The sequence below is a fragment of the Numenius arquata genome, unplaced genomic scaffold (genome assembly GCF_964106895.1).
Source record: "Numenius arquata unplaced genomic scaffold, bNumArq3.hap1.1 HAP1_SCAFFOLD_111, whole genome shotgun sequence".
Lineage (NCBI taxonomy): Eukaryota > Metazoa > Chordata > Aves > Charadriiformes > Scolopacidae > Numenius > Numenius arquata.
This window is the reverse complement of record NW_027414393.1, coordinates 79109-98885: the sequence shown is the minus strand read 5'-3', so window position 1 is coordinate 98885 and position 19777 is coordinate 79109.

Here is a 19777-nt window from a genome sequence, read left to right as displayed (position 1 = left end):
GCCACGTCCTTACCCACATCCCCTACAGATGGGGCTCCTTTCCCTCTTGGCATGTTCGGGGCTCTTCCTGGGGGCAATGTGATTGGGAGTGTGTGTTGCCAGGTGCAGGTCAGCAGTAGGGCACCTCCCAGGATTTATGGGGGGTGGCTGAGGAGGCAACGAGGCACTGGAGCTGGAAGGATCTTGTGTTCTCTCGTGGGTCTCAGTGGAAGAGACAGAAGCCACAGGCAAGAGAACAAGGGCCTCAGATCTGTTGGGGTGTCAAAGCCCCACCAAGGCCCTTGGCCATCCCCACCACAGCTACGCTGTCCTGTGCCTGTGCCTGCTTCCTTGTTTCCAACACCAAAATGTGGGTGTCTGAGGATTTGCCAATGCCAGTGAGTTCCCCACATCTCACCTGGTTTCCTCCAAAGCCTTGCTACTGCTCATTTATCCCCAAGATTTCCAAGCTCCAGAATCCTGGAGAATCCACGCCAGAATCCTCTCTGTAGCTCCACATCCCAGCACTGAACAGCCAACCCCCAATATTCCATTTCTTCTTCCTGCCTTTAGCACACTCACTGCTCCCCCCACACTGCTCTCTCCCTGCACGCCCATGTGTCTCACAAACCCTTCCTCTGCCCCTGCAGTGCTGAGACCTCAGCCCAGGAGGGTTGTGCATCCTCCAGGCTCATGGATGTTTCCTGAAGTCCATCCAAGTGTGGGCAGTGAAGGAGGGGAAAGGAGCAAGTTGTCAGCCCATGGGGCATTCCTAAGAACAGCCACCCCCAGCAGTGGGCATTCCCCATCCGCCAGGCTGAGGCAGGCACACAAGAGATGAATGTCTGTATCACCCCTGGTTTGCAGAGGAAGGGTCTTCCTTCCTGCCATTGTCCCAGGAGAAGCCTCTTCCTCAGCCTCTACCCACAAACATCCACTGCTTCCCACGGCTGGCTTCAGACACGGCTGTAAGGATTGGCTAAAGCCATCAGCCGTCCCCTTGCTTCTCGCTGACATTGCTTGACCCTCTCTAACAGACTTACACGTGGCCAATCACCACTGCTCAGGGCCACTCGCCCTTTGGAAGAGCATTTTGGACTTTCCTGGTGCTTTTTATAATCTTCCTCGCTCCCTCCAGAGCACATGGTGGGCTTTCTTGGCCAAACAGGGCCTTTTTCACCATCTCTTAAGAAACAGTTGTCTTTTTATGATCCTCTGTGCGGGAATAGTCATCCCAGAAAAGCACCAAAAGTATCCAAATAGCAGTTGAGTGAAGTGCCAGTAAGAACCAGGTGAGCTCCCCCCATGGCTGTGGCTCCCTGGCAAGGAGCCTCTTCTGAGAAGGTGATCCGGCCTCTGCCACTCTCTGGAGAGGGAAACCAGCAGCGTCTGTGCCACACGGGGACACAAGGGGTGACTTTTGCAAGACCACCCTTCATCTGAACCACTTTCAATATGTACTTCAGGATGGGATATCATACCTTATATGGCAAATACTAATTTAATTGCCATTGTCCAGATTTGCTATTGTGGAAGTAGACTGTTACTTTAACATTTCTTTTCATCATTATTATTATTTTTTGCCACTCTAAAGGAAATCACAGAATCACTGGAAGGATCACTGATGCTTTATCAACAGAAGACCCGCCAGCTTTGCATCTCAAGAAATAGGATGCCAGAGGTCAAGAGAAGGATGGGTTGGGAAAACTCATGGGATTTGGGAAACTGAAGCGTGAGCCCCTCTCCCCGACATCCTGCCCTCCTCCGTGACCTGTGTGAGAAACTCCATCCACTGGGTCCGAGCTCACAGTCGTGTCAAGAAAACGGTGTGTACCTGCAGCCAATGTTGTCCTTCCAGTTCAGGATTTGAGCTCCCACTTAAGACCAAGAAGCCCAAGGATCCCAGTTCCTAGAGGGCCAACTAATGAGGACATCCCACAGGCTGGGGGAGTTTTTCTTTACTGACAAAGATTTTGTTGACTTTTTTTCCTCCCTCTTTGTAACTTGACTGTCAGAATTCATGCATTGAATCTACTTTGACCCTTTAAAACTGTCTCTGTGAAAAACTAAGCAGGCATAGTTCTGTATTTGTTTGTTTTTTTTTTTTTGTCCCCCCAACCCGACTGTATTTGGAGCATTGAAGAGTCTTTCCAGATTTGGAGCGTTTTTTCAGAATGTCTGCTCCAAGAGGGGAAATATCTCAGCCTGCAGATGGAAGGACAGGAGGAGGACAGCATCATTCAGGCTCAAAGGGAATTGGAGGGTGTCTTGACCAACCTCCCATTGAAAACAGGGTCAGACCTGAAGGGTCAGGGCTTTGTTCAAAGATGTCTGGATCCCTTTCCAGGACAGAGCTGTTGCACGCTCTCTGGGAAACAGCTTCCAGTGCTTGACTATCCTCATGCTGGAAAAAGTTCCTCCTTATGTGGCTTGACCGTCCCTTTTCTCAGCCCATTGCCTCTTGTCCTTGTATCTTCTACCATGGATTTGACTCAGGCTCAGTCTTCCTGGTAACTGTGCGATGCTGCTCCATGTTCCCCCCAAGAGCTCCTCTCCTCCAAGCTGAACAAGCCCAGCTCTCTAAGCCTCTTCTCACAGTACAAGCTCTGTCAACGTTGGTGTCCCTCCAGTGACCTGGCTCCACTTTGCAAGGTCTCTCTGGCACGGTGTGGTGTCAAAACCTAGGGAAGTATTCTGGATAAGGTGTAACAAGTGCTGAGCAGACTGGCTGTGCTCCTGCAGCTCAGGAAGCTCTTGGCCACCTTTGCTGATGGCTCATGTTTTACCCCACAGAACCCAAGGGCCACCAGAGCCTTTCCCGCAGAGCTGCTGCCCACCTGGGCAGTCCCTGGTCTCTGTCATGGCATGGGTTTAGTCCACCTCCAGGTCAGGACCTATTGGCTCTCTTGGAGTTCTTATCGGTCCATCCCTCCAGCCTGTCTAGGTCCCTCAGGATGTCAACCTTGCCCTGCAGTGCAGTGTCTGCTCTCTTCCTTGTGAGGTCACCTGCAAATGTTATGAAAAAGGACTCTCTCATACACTAACCCAAAGACAGCCCCCCAGCTTGTAGAAATCAGATCCTGCCCTGTCACCCTCCTGGTGTGCTGCCTCACGATAGGATAAGGAAAGGTGATTCTTAGGATTCTCATGGTTCTCATGCCCAAGTCTTCTCCTGACAGGAGAAATGACACTGCTGGAAATGAATCTCTCCCACAATCTCTCCCATCTCCTGAGAGAACATCAGGGCTGACTTCATCCTGTTTCACAGCTGGTTCTCCTGAAGCCCCAGGGACATCTCCGGGGATCCCAGAGGGGGCAGAGAAAGTGATGCCTTGGGCTGTTCCTTGGGCTGTTGCTCTGCTGCTGAGCTGGGCCGGGCTCCTGGGATGGAGGGAGCTCCTGGCCATGGGGCAGCGCGGCAGAGAGACAGCTCTGCCCAGGAGCAGCTCCTCTGCCAAGCGCAGCAGGGCTGAGGGCACTGCCTGCAGGCACTGAGAGACAACTTGTGAGGCCAGGAGAGCTGAAAAGCATTCAGGAATGGATGAAAGCTGAGAGCTCACTGGGGGAGAAACCTTCACCGCCCTTCACAAAATAAGTCTCTGGCTGCAGGGCATTGACTCTGCAGTTGCTGGAGGGATCCAGAAGCTGCACAACCCACAGCCCGTGGGATCTGTAAGTACAACTCTCACAGTTTCTCTAGTGTAGAGGAGAAGGAGAACTTGTGGAGCAGGGCTTCCCTGCTGCAGGGGCAGAGGGACAGGGCGTGATGTTTCTCTCTGGTGCAGTATAATGCAGAGAGGCTTCCTGGAGCAGTCTCCTAAAGCTGGCATAGCCCGTGTCTCATGTGATCTGTCAGGAAGGCTCTCAGGGATCTGTTGGTGCTGAGAAGGATTTTCTTGAGAGCAGCGGATGCCCACCACATCATCAAAGTGCCAGGACGTGTCGGCTGCCTTCTCCCAGGGATGGCTGCAGGGCTGTGAAGGTGGGCGTGCAGCCAGGGGTGCCCAGGGCTGTCCTTCCGAGCAGGGTCCCTGTGTCCCAGGGAACTGTGTGCTGGGGCAGGGACTCTGTCTCCTGCCAGGGTCAGCTCTCAGCCTGCCCGGGGAGCTCCCCATGGCAGTGTGGGGAGAAGCTGTGGAGGGAAGGGGTGACCCCAGTCTGGGCATGGCAGGGTCCTTCTGCAGTCGAGAGGATGCTGCGTGGGTCAGGTTTGCTCACAGCTCCACATCACCCCCAGGACATTTGCAGAGGGTCCTTTTGAAGAAGGACACAGAGGCAGCATTTAGCCAAAAGAAATATAATCTCTGCTTTGAATTTTCCCCTCTTGGTTGGTTAGATGGGCGGTGGGAGATCTGAATTTACATCTCCATTCCCATGAAGGCAATGAGACCCCAGTTTTTGTTAGCACTTGTCCGAGCTGCTCCTTTAGCCCGTGCACACCCAGAGATGCCCCTGGGCCATTCCCTGCTGCAGAAGGTGTCTGCAGGGCAGAGCTGAGCCCTCAGCAGCTGGGATGGAGTCTCTGAGCACTGAAAGGGAGGAGACCTGGGGGCAGAGAAACAGCCCCCAGCAGCGACAGTGCAGGCAGCAGAGGCATGGGCAGGGAGTGAGAGGGAGCTGCTACAGGAAGGGTGATGGGAGGGGGGATTCCAGCACCTCCCTGCCATCCCCTGCAGCGCAGATGCCTTCCCTGCAGCAACTTCCCTCTCCCACACAGTAGAGTCCCCAACCCCTTCATATCTTGGGGGCTTAGTCCTGAGTCTCCCTCCCAGCAGCCCAAGCACCAAAGAGGAGAAATGCTCGCGTGTCTGACTGTGTCTCCCTGTCCCGACTCTCTTGGCAGGAGAACTTTGGCGTGTTCCCCTCTTGCCCCTGCTGCCCTTGTTCCTCCCCTTCTTTTGGCTGTGGTGGGGGGTGAGGATTCAGGTGCAGCTGAATGCTGGTGCTGCATCCTGTCATCCAGGTTTATCCATGGAGGAAAAGCATCCAAATTGCTGAATATCTGGGTCTCTGGGGACTGCACTGTGTGGGGCTGAGGGTAAGTCGACCCTGCCATCAAAACTCCTCATCTATAGGACAGTGGACTCTTTCCTTGGAGCGTCCTGTTGGGTGCCACGCTGCCCTCCAGAAGGGCACAGCTTTCCCACGGCATCTCTGTGTTTTCTAGGAACCCCACGGAATAGACGTGACAGTGGCAAGGCCATGTCAGTCCTGCTGGAGGGCTGAATGTAGGCAGCTGCAATGAGCCCTCTGTGTCCCCGACTGGGAGGGGAGAGCTGAGATCCTTCTCGGGTCCAGCGAGATGGGGTGGGGGGTTGGGAGACCTCCACTCGTAAATTTGGCTCTTCTTCTCTCAGCAGTGTCCACTTCTTCTCAGGGGAACATCTGGTGTGATCAATCTTTCTCCATCTCAAAGTGGTACCAGCCCAGTGTAGCTGAGAGCAATCCCGATGGACAGACGGGCTGTCCTCGCTCTGCACGGAGGGACAGTCCCCTTGGCTCTTAGGACACACAAGGTTTTGCTCGGGGCATATCAGAAATGCCAAAGATTTCTGCCTTAAAAACACTCCTCGGGTGTGGTGGGGAAAACTGAAACAGATCAAACAAAAAAAGTCCGACCAGCTCTGCTCTGCCGTCGGGCGAATTGGGAGTGACAAAGCTGAAAAGCCCTTTGATGCCAGGAGTGGATTTAATCAGAGATCGCCCCGAGTTCCTGTTTAACTATTGCTGTAGGGCAGGAGTGAATCCCGCAGCGCTCACAGCTCCCTGATGGATCGTCAGCCAGCACCCACCAGAGTGTGCAAAATGGAAGTACTAAAGGTCTTCTTGAAATGGAAAAGCCAGTTGGGTGGGTCTCTAAGAGAAATTGAAAACTTTTTTTTTCTGAGAATTCTGCCCTGTCTTCTCACTCTCTTTCCTTCCATGGACAGGTCTCCAAGCCTGCTGAAAGAAAATGTCCAACAGCAGCTCCATCACCCAGTTCCTCCTCCTGGCATTTGAAAACAAGAAGGAGCTGCAGCGCTTGCACTTCTGGCTCTTCCTGGGCATCTACCTGGCTGCCCTCCTGGGAAACGCACTCATCATCACCGCCATCGCCTGTGACCACCGCCTCCACACCCCCATGTACTTCTTCCTCCTCAACCTCTCCGTTCTTGACCTGGGCTCCATCTCCACCACTGTCCCCAAATCTCTTGCAGTTTCCCTCTGGGAATCCAGGGCCATCTCCTACTGGGGATGTGTGGCCCAGCTCTTGTTCTTTTTCTTCTTTATCACAACAGAGTATTTTCTTCTCACTGTCATGGCCTACGACCGCTACGTTGCCATCTGCCAACCCCTGCACTACGGGACCCTCCTGGGCAGCAGAGCTTGTGTCCACATGGCAGCAGCTGCCTGGGGCAGTGGGTTTCTCACTGCTCTCCTGCACACGGCCAATACATTTTCCCTACCCCTCTGCCAGGGCAATGTCCTGGACCAGTTCTTCTGTGAAATCCCCCAGATTCTCAAGCTCTCCTGCTCACACTCCTACCTCAGGGAAGTTGGGCTTCTTGTTGTGGTCAGTGCCTGTTTAGCATTTGGGTGTTTTGTTTTCATTGTGGTGTCCTATGTGCAGATCTTCAGGGCCGTGCTGAGGCTCCCCTCTGAGCAGGGACGGCACAAAGCCTTTTCCACATGCCTCCCTCACCTGGCCGTGGTCTCCCTTGTTATCACCACTGGCTTCTTTGCCCACCTGAAGCCCTCTTCCATCTCCTCTCCATACCTGGATCTGGTGGTGACTGTTCTGTACTCAGTGCTTCCTCCAGCTGTGAACCCCCTCATCTACAGCATGAGAAACAAAGAGCTCAAGGATGTCATTAGGAGGCTGATTTCATGGACCTTCTCCAAGAGTGACAAATTTGCCACCTCTCCCCACCAATGATTCCCACACTATCTGATTACGTCCTTTTTTTTTTTTTAATTTTTTATTTCAAAGCATTTTAGTTATCATGATTGCTGTTGTTATTTGTGTTCACGTTTATTTTAGTTCTACAGAAATGTTTGCATTTGCATCCCTGCACCTGAGACATGTACCTTCTTTGTGTCACCCAGTTCCCTTATAAAATTGTGTTTAACAGTGGCTCAGAGCTGGCCTCTTATGCAGCATCTCTGTAATAAAAGGGGATCTCCGCAGTGGCCTGCTTTCATACCGGGATCTATCTCCCAGCAGGCCTGAGAAGCACACCTCTAGAGATCCTCTTCCTCCATGTGTTCAGGAATGAAAAGCTCTGACGTTTTAGAAATGTAAAACTGGGTTTAGAAGTCACCAGTTGGTGTCTGGTGACAGATAAGATGGTGAGTGGATCTGAGGGATGTACTCAGGGCTTTCACACAGGTGACATTAAGGACACCCAGCGTCTTGGAGGGGAATCTGGAGCGGTCTGCAGAGCATGGTGTTCCTCCTGAGTCGAGCGTGTTCCTTGGGTTGTGTTGGGCTTGAAGAGGGGTTTGGGGCCTTGAGTACAAGAGAAGTGCAGACCTCCTCTGGGCACTCTCCAGTTCCTCCCCACCTCTCTACAGCAGGAATTCTCACAGAGGGACACACATGTCCATGTGTGGCCACACCACAGCTCACTGGAGGGGGATGAAAACTCCAGACGTCCGGGGTGGCTACGCTCCTCCTAATGAATGCCCCTTTGCAGCTGGCCTTGTTCATGGTGAGCATGAACCACTGGCTCGTATGGTGTCCTTCACAGTGCCCAAGCCATTCTTCTCAGGGTCACTGCTCCCTTGGTGAGGTCCCCTGATATATGGGTTTTTTCTCCCCGCTGATGCAGCACTGGCCACTTCTCCTTGTAAAACGTAAGAGGTGTCTGTTTCATGCAATGGTACAAGTTAGAGGTTGGTTTACCTGCTGGAAAGAAGCTCTGCAGAGAGAGACCTGGGAGTCTTGGTGGACAACAAGTTGCCCGTGAGCCAGCCATGTGCCCTTGTGGTCAAGAAGGCCAACGGTCTCCTGTGGTGCATGGCCAGCAGGTCGAGGGAGGTCATGTTCCCCCTCTCCTCTGCCCTGGTGACGCCACATCTGGAGTACTGCGTCCAGGTCTGGGCTCTCCAGTTCAAGAAGGACAGGGAACTACTGGAGGGAGTCTAGCGGAGGCTACAAACATGCTCAAGGGACATGTGCACCTCTTTGGTGAGGAAAGACTGAGGGGATCTCACCAATGCTTACCAGTATCTAAAGGGTGGGTGTCAAGAGGATGGGGCCAGACTCTTTTCAGTGGTGCCCAGGGACAGTACAAGGGGCAATGGACAAAGGCTGGAACACGGGAAATTCCATCTCAACGTGAGGAAAAACTTCTTACTTTGAGGGTTTTTGGAGACAGCAGGGTTTGCTCACTGTCCTGGCATCCACTTTCAGCTTGAAGTTTCCAGGTGCCATCCACTTGGCCATGGCTCTGCCCTGAAGCAAAGCCTTTGCACACAGAAGGTCTTTGACTCTCGGTACCCAGGTTTCATTTAAGACAAGTCCAAGCTTGGCCTGGAGCTACACCCGAGGTGCTACAGCCCAGACATGCATCAAATCCCTCAGCCAGGGGAACAGAAACATGGAGCAAGAGCCTGTGCTTTTTTACTTTAATGGTCATGGAGACTGGCAGGACTCCCTGACATCTGGCCAAAAGTAAACATGGTCTGGATCCTTCAAAACGGCCCAGACACTGAGCTGGGGAGCTAAAGGCCGCTGAGCCTCACTTCAGATGAGAAATGTGTCCTAGAGCATGCTCTCTTGGACTGCGTTTCACGGTGCCTGAAAGAGAAGTTTACTGGATGAACTCGGAATATGTACATCGGTTACGGTCTGGCCCTTGGAGGGCCATGGTGTTATGCTTTTATACGCCCCATCAAGATTTGGCCATCTCATTGGTCAGGCAATGTGCTGTCATTGCACAGGCAATGTGCTCTCGCAGCCCAGAAGGCCAATCACATCCTGGGCTGCATCAAAAGAAGTGTTGCCAGCAGATCCAGAGAGGGGATTCTGCCACTTTGCTCTGGTGAGACCTCACCTGGAGCACTGTGTGCAGGTCTGGAGCCCTCAATATAGGAAGGACATGGACCTGATGGAGCGGGTCCGGAGGAGGGCCACCAAAATGATCAGGGGGCTGGAGCACCTCTCCTATGAGGACAGACTGAGGGAGCTGGGGTTGTTCAGCTTGGAGAAAAGGAGGCTCTGGGGAGACCTCATAGCGGCCTTCCAGTACCTGAGGGGGGCTACAGGAAGGTTGGGGAGGGTCTGTTTCCAAAGGCCTGCAGTGACAGGACGAGGGGCAATGGTTTTAAGCTGGGGAGGGGGAGATTTAGATTGGATATTAGGAAAAAGTTCTTTACCATGAGGGTGGTGGAACACTGGAACAGGTTGCCCAGGGAGGTGGTTGAGGCCCCTTCCCTTGAGATATTCAAGGTGAAGCTCGACGAGGCCCTGGGCAACCTGGTCTAGTTGGGGGTGTCCCTGCTGACTGCGGGGAGGTCGGACTAGATGACCTTTGGAGGTCCCTTCTGGCCTGGACCAATCTATGAATCTATAAATCTAATAAAAAGGGACGATATGAGGGAGGTGCCAGCAGGTGGGGCCATCAATTGACAGCAAAGAGAGAAAAGCAGGATCCATCCAACTTATCCAAACTTCATTGCTCCCAGGTCCCTTTAGATATGAGATATAGACATGAAATGTATTCAAATAAACATGTCCTCAGAGCACAGCTTCTCCATTCCAAGTGTTGGAACGAAATGTGTTTTTGGAAATGGCTGCATAAATGTATACTTGTATAGAAGTAGCTGAAGCCTCCACAAGAGACTGGGAAATGTGACCCAGGAGCTACGGGAGCCTTTCTGGAGCAGGAGCTGGTGGACAGACAGGATAGGCCAGGGCACCTCAGTGGAGACAACGGATTTCTTTCTCTCCTTTGACTTGAAGGGAAACCTGGGCAATTGCACCCATGATGTCCAACACTGGAGCAGATCACTCTCATCCCTGCCTTCACGACAGTGGGGTCACATGTAATTTACCCCACAGACAATGAAAAATGGGCAGATCTAGATGCTGAAGAGTCTACTTGAAGATGCTCCTGAAACCCTGACGTTTTGGGATTAGTGCAGTTGGAGCTGTTCAAAGAGAGCATTTCTTTCACTGTGTCTCTTTCACAGAATCACAGATGGGGGGGTTGTTCTGCTCTCCATCCTTATCTTCCAGCCCAGGAAGCTGTACACCCTGGGGGTAGCTGGTCTGACTATTGAAGACGGAGGCAAAGAAGGCATTAAGTATCTCAGCCTTCTCCTCGTCCTTGGTCGCAATGTTTCCCCCCGCATCCAGTAAGGGATGGAGATTCTCCCTGACTCTCTTTTTGTTGATGTATTTATAAAAACTTTTTTTGTTGTCCCTTATATTAATGGCCAGGTTGAGTTCCAGCTGGGCTTTTGCCTTCCTAATTTTTTCCCTGTGTAACCTAACAAGATCTCTGTACTCCTCCTGAGTTGCCTGTCCCTTTATCCAAAGGTGGTAAACCCTCCTTTTTTCCTCTAAGTCCCATCAAAAACTCTTTGTTCAACCAGACCGGCCATTTTCCCCACCCTTTAATTTTGCGCCTCAGGGGGACAGCCTGCTCCTGGGCCTTTAGGATTTCCTTCTTGGAGAGCGTACAGCCCTCCTGGACCCCTTTGCCCTGCAGGATTCTCTCCCAAGGGACCCTCCCAACCAGGGCTCTGAACAGGCACAAGTCCGCCCTCCGGAAGTCCAAGGTGGAGGTTTTGCTCACCCCCTTCCTTACCTCACTAAGAATTGAAAACTTGACCATTTCATGATCGCTAAGCCCAAGACGGCCTCCTACCTCCACATCTCCCACTAGTTCTTCTTTGTTTGTGAAAAGTAGGTCTAGTGAGGCGCCTCCCCTGGTAGGCTCTCCTACCAGTTGTGTCAGGAAGGTATCTCCCATACACTCAAGGAACCTCCTAGACTGCCTGCTCCCTTCATTAGAGAAAATCAATAAGAATGACTTAGGAACCAGAGTTAAGGGACTGGACCATCCTATCTATCCCTTTAGTCCTGGAAATTGGGTTTATATTAAGAATTTTTCAGGTGACCCACTAGAAGAAAAGTGGAACGGAGCATTCCAAGTGCTACTGACCACCTTCACTGCAATCAAAGTAAAAAGAACAGCCGGCCTGGATTCACTGCTCCCGAGTGAAAAAGGCTCCAGATAAGCAGTGGACTTCAGAACCTTTAAGACCTTTAAAACTAAGATTACAAAGGCGTAAACAATGGAAGGCTCCAAAGTGTGAGGAAGATCCCCCACTTGAGCAGAAATGGACCTCTGAATGTACTGGACCAGCAAAACTGCGATTCCGGAAATCATTATCATGATCTTCTGCATCACAGCTGGACAGAGAACTGCATCACCTGTCAAGGTCTAGATGATGTCCCCGACCCTGAAGACTGGACCAGGAATGGATACTTGGTTAATGTAGGTCTGAATATCACAGATGAAGAAACTAAGGTATACACAGTTTTACAAATTGATGGCCAAATTAGGAGAGACTGGGGAGATTAAGGACAAATACCATCCTATAAAATAAGAGAAAACAGCTCAGTTGATATAGCATGTAAATTTGATGTGAAGCAAGTATACTCACTGCTAGAGAAAGTGAAAGAAACTTCTAAACGAACATTATGGCAAGTCCAGCATGATACTCTGGAAATAAGGAACATCATTACAACCATCGAGGAAACCAGGGAACACCACTGGTGGGACATTTTTCTAAATACCTCATTAAAATCTCCAACCGCGGCACAGTTTTTCAACTTCCCAGTGCATCCTGTACTAGTGCTGATCCTTGTAGCCCTACTGTTGACTGCTCTCAACCTTTGGATGTGGTGGAAAGTACGGACTCTTGCTCAACCAGTACATGTATTGTGGACTGTAAACAAGATTTTGCAAAAGAATTTGCTATAGCTTAAAGAAAAGCGGGGGTTGAATGAAGGAATAGGGCTGAGTATGGCTTGAAGGTTTGCTTGACACAACTAAGCCGCTCTTAGCACAAACAGTGAGTTAGCAAATACTGTGAGTCTTTGTTTTTCTAACTTGGCTAAATGCAAACAGGGGCCTAAGCACGTATGCAACTAGCAATTGTACAGGTCAGCACCTTGTTATCTTCCAAGAGGAACTTATCTCTGAGAACAGGATGTGTCGAGACCACCAAGGCATGCAGAGCCAGCCTAAACCAGCCTTGCCGCTTTGTCAGCAAGAATAGAGAAGTAGATGACTGCAGTTCACCAAAAGGATGCAGTGATGAAGAGGAAGGGATGAAGTAAGCGACCACCAGAGGTCTTTGAAGACCAGCAAGAGACTGAAAGACGCATGCGGGAGTGGGTGGCAACGTATGACAATGAGTTCTGGGAAGAATAATGAATATGTATGTTTAACTTGTGTATAAGCTGTGTAACTCATGGCTTTTGGTGCGCACATTTGGAGGAGCGATCCCCTGCGCGTCCAGCGCTGCAATAAAGAATACCTGCTTAATAGTCATCCCCACTCTTGAGTCCTGATTTCGACTTTCACGGCATCACTATCCGTGTTACTGTTATTGTTTTCTTGTTCCCTTTGTTGTTCTGTTAAACTGCCTTTGTCCCAACCCACGAGTTTTGCCTTTTCCTTCCGATTCTCCCCTCATGGCCGTGGGGGGGGCTTGAGAGAGCACGGCTGCCCCGTGGTTCTTTGTTGTCCTCTGAGGCCAAACCACGACAGTTGGTACCTGATGGAATGTTTCAAAAAGCTCTGGCTGATTGAGTGACGGGAGAAGTCAGGAGTGCGCTGGCACTTGTCCAGGGCATCTATGCTGGCAGGAGGTATCTGTGCCTCTGAAGCTGAAGGTATTTGTGTCCTACATCCAATCCCAGTTCTGGAACACACTTTCTTTTTTTTTTTTTAAAAAAAAAAATAAAAAGAAGAGCAAGGATACAAATTCCCACCTTTGACTATTATATTAAAGCAAAAGGAAAAAAATCCACAAATAATTTTAAAAGCTGAAAAGTATATTTTATTTTCTGTGCATCTTTTCCTTACTTCTTCTTTGATGAGGCTTGCAGCATTTAAAAAAAAAAAAAAATAAAAATGGTCATTTTGTGCCTTGCATAGAGCCCCGTGTCCCCAAAACAGTTCCTGCCCAGGACTGTCAATGACACCCCTCAGTCTTTGCACAGAGAGTCACACCGTGATACCGACCTCTCGTCACTGGCTGAGGTTTTGTTTTAGGGGGTCACATACAGCAGAGGGAGATTCGTGCCCCGTAAGCATTTGCTCTGTTGTTATCAGAAAAAGGGCCTGAGGTCGTAGGTTCATAGTATCAGCTCAAGTTGGAAGGGGCCTTGGGAGGTCTCCGTTCCAGCCTGTCAGAAACATGGTCAGGCCACGTTGTTCAAGGCTTGGACCAGTTTGAAAAAAGTTTGACAACCTCCAGGGCTGGAGTCTGTTCAGCATCTCTGGGCGACCTGCTCCAATGCTTGGCTCAGCTCATGGGGAAAAGCGCTTTCCTATCTGCAGGCTGAGCCTCTTCTCTTTCACCTTCCACCCACCGTCTTTTGTCCTCCCACCATGCACCCTGGTGAAGAGCTTGGCTCTCTGTTCTCCATAAAGTCCTCCTAGGTACTGGCAGGCTGCAATGAGATCCCTCTCAGCCTTCCTTTCTCCAGGCTCGACTAGCTCATCTCCCTCAGCGTCTCCTCATGGGAAAGGCTGACCCTGACCATCTTGGTGGTCCTTTGCTTCAAGAAAATTGATGCAGGCACTGAGCCCGGCAGGAGGATGGAGATGGCCAAACAGGAAAATTCACCCATAAACTTGGGGTGTGCTGCCGGTGCTGGAAGTGGCCAGTGCGAAAGATTTGGGGTGCTACAAATGCTCTGTGCCACCTTCCTCAACTGCCCATGCCACCAAAGGCACAGACCAGCCTCCTCTCTCCCGTGTCTGCAAGTCTCAGATGCCTTCTACGAGCCCTGGCTCTGCAACACCAACCCTCTTGTGTGACTCCTCACCCTGCATGGGCAGGGCGCTCAGCTAACTTTAGCGTGTTCCTCTTCCAAGCACTTTCAAGCCCATCCCAGTCTCTCTCTGGTTCTCCCTCTTGCTTCTTGTCCCTCTCCCCCATCTCTCCCCTGTCCAGTCCAGAAAAGCAGCCCATTCTGGGCTGACCCCGTGGCAGTGCCCATTGATGGGTTCTGCAAAGCTCTGCAGACTCAACCCCACAGCCTCAGCCCCTCTGATGGCCACAGTAGCTCCTGGGGGGCAGAGAGATGTCTCAGCACCACACTGGCCCCAAGGCTGAGGGCCGGACATGGCACGAGATGGCAGAGACCAGTGTCTCCCCGTGTCCCCTGCGCCTGTCTCCAAGACATCCTGACCGCTGACAGCAAGCCCCTCTGTGTCAGCCCCTCTTCCAGGAGAAGACTCCGGGCCCCGGAGCTCCTGAGACTGCTCCATCCCTAGAGAAGCCTGCCCTGAGCTGGTGCATGCAGAGATTGACTTCTCTTTGTCGTGTTTTTTTTTCCACCTTGGATGCACAGAGATGCTCCTTTGCTCTTCTCCAAGGGTGTCCCTGTCCCCAGAGAACATTTCACCAGGGAACTTTGTCTGATCTGGCCTCATTTGCCACTCCTGCCCCCTCCCCACAATCTCCACAGGGTCCTGCACTGTTGTTTCTGCTCCGCAGAGCGAGTTGGCTGTGATGACTGAAAGCCATGGAGGGACAGTCCCAGGCAGATCCCTGTGGATCATTCACCGTTTCCGGGGGAACTGGGCACCCACGGGTGAAGGCTCAGCCTGGGCCCGTTCCCTAATACATTGCCCCACATTGTCCCATTGCCTAACACTCTTCCCTCATCCCATGGAGAACCCAAACAAAGCAGCATGGCCTTGTGAGGACAACTTCCTCAGCCTGAGCTCAGCTTTGGAAGAAGAGCCAAACCTCCAGACACCGGCACTGAAGAAATCCCATTTTATTAAAGAGACATGAGATGGGAGGTCAGCTGTACCCCTGTGCCAGGCACACGTGAACAGGCCTCAGGGTCAGAAGGGCTGGGTTCATGCTTGTGGGGAAGTAGAAGGTTCCTGGACACACATGGTTATCACAGAGAAAAGGCCCAAAGCCCAGGAAGTTCCCCAGATGAATCTGAAATCACTTCTGAAGAGACACGGGCAGGTTAATGCTGCTGAGAGATTAGTGACAGAATCAGCTTCTTCGATGTGTCTTTCAGCTCCTGGTTCCTCATGCTGTAGATGAGAGGGTTCACAGCTGGAGGTACCACCGAGTACAGAAATGACACCACCAGATCCAGGGGTGAGGAGGAGATGGAGGGGGGCTTCAGGTGGGCAAAGAAGCCAGTGCTGAGAAACAGGGAGACCACGGCCAGGTGAGGGAGGCACGTGGAAAAGGCTTTGTGCCGTCCCTGCTCAGAGGGGATCCTCAGCACGGCCCTGAAGATCTGCACATAGGACACCACAATGAAAACAAAACAACCAAATGATAAACAGACACTGACCACAATAAGAACAACTTCCCTGAGGTAGGAGTGTGAGCAGGAGAGCTTGAGGATCTGGGGGATTTCACAGAAGAACTGGTCCAGGACATTGCCCTGGCAAAGGGGTAAGGAAAATGTATTGGCCGTGTGCAGGAGAGCAGTGAGAAACCCACTGCCCCAGGCAGCTGCTGCCATGTGGACACAAGCTCTGCTGCCCAGGAGGGTCCCGTAGTGCAGGGGTTGGCAGATGGCAACGTAGCGGTCGTAGGACATGACAGTGAGAAGATAAAACTCTGCTGCAATCATGAAGAGAAACAGAAATAGCTGTGCAGCACATCCCCAGTAGGAGATGGCCCTGGTGTCAAACAGGGAATTGGCCATGGCTTTGGGGACAGTGGTGGAGATGGAGCCCAGGTCAAGAACGGAGAGGTTGAGGAGGAAGAAGTACATGGGGGTGTGGAGGCGGTGGTCACAGGCGATGGCGGTGATGATGAGTGCGTTTCCCAGGAGGGCAGCCAGGTAGATGCCCAGGAAGAGCCCGAAGTGCAAGAGCTGCAGCTCCCGTGTGTCTGCGAATGCCAGGAGGAGGAACTGGGTGATGGAGCTGCTGTTGGACATTTGCTTCCTCTGCGCATTGGAACCTGTCCAAGGAAGAAAAGGCAGTGACAAGTTACGGTGGACGTCTCAGAGCAAAACCTACTCCAGTTCTCATGGAACCCCATGGAGCTGTGTGATGGAGCTGCTTTTGGACATTTGCTGCCTCTGGGCATGGAGACCCCTGCAAGGAGGAAAAGTCATTGACAAGTTAATGGAGACTTTTAGCAGCAAAACCAAAGCCTTTTCCTACAGACCCTTCCCTGCTACACGCCTTACCCCCTGTATTCCTTTTCTAGGAGAGCTTCCCTCAGCTCCATGGCTGAAGCTCTGCTACCGTGCTGGTTGAACGTGCCATGAGGAGCTGGGCCTCTGCCCACTGGTGCCGAGGAGTCAGCCCTGCTCTGCAGCAGAGAGTTCACGGGAACGCTGGAAGCAGGGGCCAGTCCTGGTGTTTGACTTTGTCAGATAAAACCATGCCCAATGCACAAGGGTGTGCCAGTACCTGCACTGCCTCTTCGAAGGAGTGAGGGAGGCAGAGGCCAACTGAGAGCTTTTTTGAAAAAAAAATTCCCTCCGTCCCATTGTGGGATGTCAGAAACCCTCAGTATTCCTGCTGCACTCAGGGAGAGCAGAGAGAATCCTGCAAGGCAAGAGGATTGCCTGTGGCTTAGTACAGAGCGAGGGGAGCTGGGCTGTCCCTCAGCCCCTGACACACTGGGCTTGCGCCTTTCTGAGATGGAGGGCGATCACACGCCCTCAATGTTTCCCTGAAACGTCAGCAGAACCTGCTGAGAGCAGAGGGATCCACTGCAGACAACTAAATGTCTCGCCCTTTCTCAACGTCTCAGCAACCACTTCCAGCCCAGGACACACAGGGCTCATTTCACCAACCCAACAGCATTTCCTTGGTCATAGCGTCTCTGCGCTTCTCCATGGGGCACATGGTAACACAAAGATGCTATGGGACAGATTTGCATCCTGGAGGGCAGCTCACAGCTTGGAAGGACACCTCAAGGAGATACATCAGTTTTTTCACGATGTTATCTCACCAAGGGAAAACCAGCTGATTCCCCAGCCCCACAGGCTGCATTGTCCACAGCCGCACAGGCGAGAGGAAAGCTGGGACCCTTGTTCCCATGGACACACCTGCATGGGAGGACGCACAAGATAATGTGTGACTCTGCAGCTGAAACTCCCATCCCCAGAGAGCCTGAGAGTGAGAACAAGAAAAGAGCAGCAATAACACAGACAAGTGGAGAAACAAGGGAAACTGCAGCGAGGGTCTGGCTGAAGGAGGCCAGGGCAGAGGCAGCCGGGCGCTCGGGACAGCATCACCCGTACCCAGCCGTGCCTGTCACCTCCCAGACACCGACGCTGCCGGGCAGTCGCTCTCAGCCCCGCTGCTCCGCAGGGAGAACGGGGCACGTGGCTGGAGAGCTGCACCACGGCTCTGCTGGAGCTCCGGCTGCAGAGGAGGTGGTTCATGCCTTGGACCCCACAGCCCTGAGGGCAGAGGCTTTGGTGGGAGAGGAGGCACGGGGGGGCTTGCTCAGGGGAAGGGGTCTGCATTGGAGGGGATCGTACGGCGTTTGCGGAATTCTCCCTCCCACAACATTTCTGGCTTAAGTTTCCTCTCGTTCCCTGGTCATATCCCTGCTGCCAGGAGATTTTCCTCCTGGGAAGTGTCTCCCTGTGCCGTGTCTTTTCCCTGTCAGCACTCACAGAGCCCATCCCAACCTCTGTGCACTCACCTTGGCCCTACAGACACCTGCCTGTTTGCAGGGCAGGGGCTGGGTTCATGTTCCTGTTCGCAGGTGCAAAAGGGCAGGTCAGAGCAACCCTGATGGTCCAGCAGAGGTGATGCTGGTGCTCTCCATGGGCAGAGGAGCGGCTGAAGGCCCCTTAGGAGGCTTCTTTTAGACCAACTGATGCCTCAAAGTTGCAGCTCAGGAATCACAGTGACTTCTGCAAACTCGAGAGATCCTTACACATTCATCTCTTTTTCCACCTCTCTCCCCGCACCCCCCGGATAAGAAACTGGAAACACAACCTGAGGAAATAGTTCCCTTGGAAGCACGTAGGGGTGATCTGGAGCTGTGAGCAGCCCTGACCAACTCAACACCGTCTTGACAGCAGAAGGACCCTCTCCTGCTTCTCCCCAGAGCTTCTCCCCACACCGCTGTGGGAACAACCTGGGCAGACTGAGTGTTGACCCTGGCAAGAGACAAAGTCCCTGCGCTGGCACACAGCCCCCTGCGGTGCAGAGACCCTGCTCTGAAGGACAGCCCTGAGTACTCCTGGCTGCACACCCGGCTTCCCACTCTGCAGCCTCCCCCAGGGGAAGGCAGCCGACATGCCCTGGCCGGCTGAGGGTGCAGCAGGGAAGCCGTGCTCCAAAGCACGTCCTTTTTCTACGCGGGGGAAACTGAGAGTCCTCCTGACAGATCCCATGGGCTGTGGGATGTGCCAGCTTTAGGAGGTCTTTCCAGGAACCGCAGCTGCATTGCCCTGCAGCCAGAGACTTACCCTGTCAAGGGCTGTGAAGATTTCTCTCCAGGCGAGCTCTCATCTGTCCTCCCACCCCAGGCTGCCTTTAGCCTCTGTCTTGCTTCCCTCCTCTCCCCTCGGTGCCTGCAGGCAGTGCCCTCAGCCCTGCTGCGCTTGGCAGAGGAGCTGCTCCTGGGCAGAGCTGTCTCTCTGCCGCGCTGCCCCACGGCCAGGAGCTCCCTCCATCCCAGGAGCCCGGCCCAGCTCAGCAGCAGAGCAACAGCCCAAGGCAGTACCTTTTCTGCCCCCCTCTAAAATCCCTTGAGGTGTCCCTGGGGCTGCCGGGGAACCTGCTGATGCAATCCCTGATGTTCTCTCTCTCAGCTGGATAGAGACACTCCTTTCCAGAAGTGTCATTTCCCTGCTGAGAGGGAGAGTTACCTCTAAATATCAACTTTCCTTGGCCCATCATTAGACAGGACAGCCAGACGGGGACAGACAGGCATCTCCTTTACCCCTGCTGAGGGAAGGGATTCAGCTGAGGGAATCGAGGCATCTCATCCTGCGTTTCTATTCCTAGCATTTGACGGAGACTCAGCGCCCTCCCATGCCTGCTAGAAGCCCACAGGAGATGGGATTCCTCTTTCCTCAGGTGTTGAGCTGTGCACAAAATAGGCACCTGCATGGGAGCCTCTTTTCTCCACTCCCACGCTAAGTAATGGAGATGGAGGGCGGGAGTGAAATGTTCAGATGCAAATGCCTGGGAACATTCCAGTTGCCAGAGGTGGTGCAAGGTACACGCAGGAAACTGCAAGCTCTAATGGGGACGGTGATAGAGACGGGGAAACATCTCGGGGATCGTACATGAGCCTGGTGGGAAATCCTTTAGCCAAGTGAAATGACAGCTGATGTCCAAATAAAAGGAACCTTTCCTACTCCTGATGTTCATGGCAGTTCACAGAGGTGTTCATATGAATGGACTGCAGTCATGTCCTGTAGGGAGAGCAAGGTCTCTCTCTTTTCCATCAGCCGAATTTACTCAATCTCCAGTGACTACAATGGCATTTGTCCCAAGTTCAGCCCCTCATTGCCTAACAGAATTCAGGGCAGCTACTCAAGGGTTGAGTGAGCTTGTGTGAGTGAGGATGAGAGGAGAAGCCAGTAAGGGTGAAACTG